The following is a 5,311-nucleotide window of genomic DNA, read 5'->3' as shown; positions in this document are numbered from 1 at the left end:
TTAACAACACATTAACGTTGTAATAACGAGCCCAGGATCGAACCTCGAGGAACCAACGGTAGGATGTAATCTAGGATTGTGTTTTATTCCTATTTTTGGGGTTTTAATATGGAATTGGGGGTTTGAACTTTGACTCGAAGCTAAATATATGAAAAGCAAACAATAAGAAACTAACTTAATGCATAAATGAAATCTACCTAGGTGTCACCGATTAGTCCAATACACATTGTCACACTACGTAATGAATTCATCTTCAACACAATTAACTACTAATGAAATAACAAGACTCAAATAAAATCTAATCTAAGCATTGAATTAAATTGGGAATGAAATAGCAAGAAGCATTTAAATCTGATCTAAATAGAAATTAAACTCTAGCTTAAAACTTAAACACTCAACAATTAACCAAACATCAAATAAGACTTAAACTAAGCTTCAACAATGAAATGAAATGCTAAATACTTGCTAAAAACATAACAAACATAAAAGGAATCTATTTTAAGCTATAAAATAGTAGCAAAATGAAATAAAATAGTAAACCAATCCATTCTCACAACCAATCCATACAAGCAACACACTCTTGGCGTCACACAAGAGTGCCGAAGTCGAGAACACCCAACTCCGGACCTCAATGAAGAACTTCAGCTGCGTCTCAGTTCAAGGTATGCTCAAGAACGCCGGCAGACCACCTCCGGTGAGCTAGAACAACCCTAAACCCACTCAAGTGCCGAAAATGTTGGAAATCTACAACTCCAAGCCTCTGAATCTGAATGAACACTGCGGATGATGAACGATCGTCGGCTAGATGCTCAGAAACACTGGAGGAACATCGCCGAGTGTTTCTGATGGGAATCGGAGTCGCCGATTGGAGGAACACCTCAAAATCAGGCTAGAACAGTGAAACGCCGGGAGTAGATTTCCACCGGAGGGAACACCCTCCGATGGCTCCAGAAGATCGGGATGAGCTGCTGTAGAGATTATCCACCGAGGTTGAAGCTTGAGAGGATGATTGGAGAAGGAAAGGGGCTGGAATTCGAAAGAATATGCGCGCGCGGGACGAAGCTGCGCTATGGAGATCGACGAAGAGAAGTGTACTGTAGCTTCTGGGTTTAAATCTGACCCAGATCTGAACGGACGGCTGTGAGCGATTTGGAGCTTGATCAACGGTGAAAAGCCACCCAAAATCCGATCCGGAGGTATTGATCTTCATCAAGGGTCTGGATCTATTCTCCCTTAGGTCGGATCGACCAGATCTTCACTGGATGGTTCAGATCTGTCCAATCTTCGATGAACGGCCCATAATGCTCCGTAGCTTGATCTTCTCGTTTGAACTCCGATTCGAGCACAAATTCAGTTCGAATAGATCCAAATCCAAGATCATTTGATGCCTACAAATTAATAATCAAATATTAACATCAAATAACACCAAAAATAATATAATTTGCAATTAAGTCCAAAAATAATGACAATGCATAAAATGTGATGTAACAATGATTTAAACCTATGAAATCAACATCAAACTATGCATATATGAATCAAAATAATATAGTAAAATCATGGTTATTAGTGAGGCACCTTTACCCTCTTTTTTATATTCCTTGGTCTTGGCAAATAAAGAAAATTTTATACATAATTAAAATTTCCTTATTTTCCTTGCCAATGTCTAAGAAGGAAAATTTAATAAAACTTTCCTTATAATTCTTTCAATGGCCGGCCACATTAAATCCTCCAAAAAAGGAAAGTTTTAAACACAAAATTAAAACTTCCATAATTATTTCCAGTAAGAAATTTTAATAAAATTTCTCTTTTAAAAATTCCCTTCATGGTTGGTTATAAAAGGAAACTTTTATAAATTAAAATTTCTTTTTTAAAACATGTGGATGATTACAAAAAAAAGTTTTATCAAAAATTAAATCTTCCTCTACAATCTACAAACAAGAAAAGATATCAAATCTTTCTTTTTATCTTTTGTAGAAAGCTATAGAAAGAAAGATTTATAATTTTTAAAACTCTCTCTTAAAACCATGAGGATAGTTACCAAAAAGGAAAGTTTTATCAAAAATTAAAATCTTCCTTTTAACTACAAATAAGGAAAGATATCAAACTTTTCTCTTAATTTTTTGTAGAAAGCTATAAAAGGAAAGATTTAAATTTTAAATTATCTTTTAAAACCATGGCTTCCACATAAGAAAATATTTTTTTTAAAAAATAAAATCCTTTTAATTTTATTGTGGCCGACCACCTAATCTTAGGTTCAAACTAGGGTCGGCCACCTACTTGACCCATCTAACCTTGGTTTGGCCGACCCTAACTTGGGCTCCAAGCTAAGCTTGGCCGGCCATCTTAAGGTGGGTAAAAAAGTGGGTATGGGTGGGTATAACACTTTATAATTAAGAGGCTACGATAGGGACCGAGAGGAGGAATTGGTTTTGATCTTCCGATGAACTTAAGCTTCCCGTGTTCGTCCCGAACACCCAACTCGAGTTCATCAATAATAACTCATACCACTAAAGAGTTATTATTGAACTACCGTACCAATCCCATATTACTATATGGGTTCCTTCTTATCATGAGTGTGTTAATCTCCCTGTGTTTAAGATATTGAATGTCCACCAATTAAATGAGTTACTGACAACTCATTTAATTAATATCTAGTTCCAAGAGTAGTACCACTCAATATTATCGTCATGTCGGACTAAGTCCACCTGAAGGGTTTACATGATAATCCTTATGAGCTCCTCAAGGGGATATCATCAACCAAGATTACTAGGGCACAGTTTCATTTTATAATCAACAACACACCATATAAATAATATCATTTCCTAACTTATCGAGCGTATTGATTTAACGAACTAAATCGCACCCTTTGATAAATTAAAGAAATAAATATTAAGTATACATACTTGTTATTATATCATGATTAAGAATACGCACTTTCATAATAACAAAGATTTTATTCTTTTATGTAGTCAGTATAAAAAGAAACTACCTCAAATGGTCCTGCTCAATACACTCATAGTGTACTAGTGTAATTTTATAGTCAAGATAAACTAATACCAAATTACACTACAACCACTCCAATGGTTTGTCTCATTCCATCTTGGTCGCGAGCAACTGTTTATAATTTATAAGAAACTGATAACATGAACTTCTGTGTGTCTCCTCACACCATGTTATCTACAATATAAATTAAATGGACAACTATAATTAGCATAAATGTAGACATTTGACCAATGCAATTCTTATTTCTAAATAAATGTTTATATAAAAAGCTAGGCTTTTAGTATACACTCTAACAGTTAGGCAACCTGATAGATTCATGTTTTGGGAGAATCTTCGGACTTGATCCCTAGTGAACATGAACCTGATCCCCGGACATATGACGAAGCACTCTAAGATAAAGATGCAACATCTTGGCAAAGAGCAATGAACTTTGAAATAGAATCTATGTATTCTAATCAGGTCTGGGAGCTTGTAGAACCACCTAATGGTGTAAAAGTCATTGGGTGTAAATGGGTCTACAAAAGAAAAAGAGGGGCAGATGAGAAGGTGAAAACTTTCAAAGCAAGGCTTGTTGCAAAAGGGTATACTCAGAAAGAGGAAATGGATTATGAGGAAACATTTTCGCCAGTAGTCATGCTTAAGTCTATCCGAATTCTTTTATCAATTGCCATAAGTAGAGCGCTACAGTTTTCTGTTAGTGCTACAGTCTCAAAGTTGCCCATCTCCTTCCTGTTAGATAAAATACCCTTTAAAAATTTTGCGAACTACAACATTTAGTGTAGTGTATTTATTAGTGGTACTTCTATGCAAATTTCCTTAATCTTCTTCAGGAATCTCTTGAACTCTTCATCCTTTTGGGATGTTATCAGTTTTTGAGGGAAATGAATTGTGACTTTGCAGGTAAATTTGAAGAGTTCCTTCAACTTTCTTGGTGATCTCCTCTCCATCCCTGTTCTGGATCTGATTGGGCAGTGGGGGAGAGGGCTCTTCCTCTGAGTTAGGTCCTTTCTGAATAGTGATCTCAGTCTCCCAAAGTTCGTCCGCTCCTCAGCTTGATGCGGTTGCAGTGTTCTACTGGGTTTATATCAGACTTTCTTGGAAATGTTCCTTGTGCTCTTGAAAAAGACTGGGTTATCTGGTTGTCTTGCATCTTCTAATGTTTTTCTAAATTTTCCAGTCTTTGAGTCAATTACTTGATCTCATTCTTTATCTCTTTTTGCTCTGAGAGGGCTTCTTCAAGCATCTTTTCGATTCTAGATAGCTGTGAAGGTTGTTGTTGATAAGTCTGTTGTCTAGATGGGTAGCTCTGTTGCCCAGGTTGATAGCTTTGTTTTGTTGGCGCTTGGTCTTGATTATTCTGGTATAAAAAGTTTACGTGATTTCTCCATCCAGGGTTGTATGTGTTGGAGTACGGATTGTTTTGCTTTTGGTTGTAACTGACTATTGCATCGCATTACTCAAGTTGGTTTATCTGTGCTTGTATTGGCCCTAGGGGGCAAGTATCTTGAGCATGATCCGTACTTCCACACATTTCACAAACACAAACTATTGCATTGGCTGTGTTGTTTCCCATGGCCTCAAACTTCTTGGTCAGAGCGTCCAGCTTTGCAGACATGAGTGTGACTGCATCTACGTCGAATTTTCCTGACGCTTTTATTGGATTTCCTAAGAAAGAACTACCAGATCTTTCAGTTGCCCACTGATAGTGGTTCTGTGCTACATTCTCTATGAAGGCTCTTGTTCATTAGTGCTCCTCCTGCTGTAGAGTCGAGGGATACCTTTGTGTGATAGTTGATTCCATTGTACAATGTGTGTAGAACCAACCATTTCTCAAGGCCATGATGGGGGCACTGTCTCCGCATACTTTTGAATCTGTCCCAGGCTTCAAATAATGATTCTAAGTCTATTTGTTTGAAGCTTGCGATCAAATTCCTCATGTGAGCAGTTTTGCTTGGTGGGTAGAATTTGTCCAGGAATTTTTGCTCACATTGCTCCCAAGATGTAATTTTGTTTGCTGGAAAGGAATTTAGCCACTGCTTGGTTCTGTCTTTTAGGGAGAATCCAAAAAGCAATAACCTCACTGATTCTGGAGGGACTCCGCTCACTTTCATGGTATCACAAATCTCGTAGAAAAGCTCTAAGTGGTGGTTTCGATCATCGTGCGGTCCTCCTCCAAATTAATTCTGCTGAGCCATATGAATTACTGCAGGCTTGATTTCAAAATTATTAGCTTCGATTGGCGGTCGAGTGATGCTAGACCGAACCCCTCATGCATAAGGTGCTGCATAATCCTTCAATAGTTTGTCAG

At 37.2% G+C, this 5,311-nt stretch overlaps 1 non-coding gene across 1 annotated transcript; it reads left to right on the top strand.

Moving 5' to 3' along the window:
- Positions 1 to 4,836: 4,836 nt before the first annotated feature.
- LOC122025955 lies at positions 4,837 to 4,942 on the top strand. The gene has a single exon (XR_006123954.1). It is a non-coding gene; the product is annotated as a small nucleolar RNA R71 (small nucleolar RNA).
- The last annotated feature ends 369 nt before the right edge of the window (positions 4,943 to 5,311 follow it).

The sequence above is a fragment of the Zingiber officinale genome, chromosome 9B (genome assembly GCF_018446385.1).
Source record: "Zingiber officinale cultivar Zhangliang chromosome 9B, Zo_v1.1, whole genome shotgun sequence".
In the NCBI taxonomy this organism is placed as follows: Eukaryota; Viridiplantae; Streptophyta; class Magnoliopsida; order Zingiberales; family Zingiberaceae; genus Zingiber; species Zingiber officinale.
Note: the sequence above shows the minus strand (reverse complement) of the source record. Positions and strands in the feature narration are given on the sequence as shown.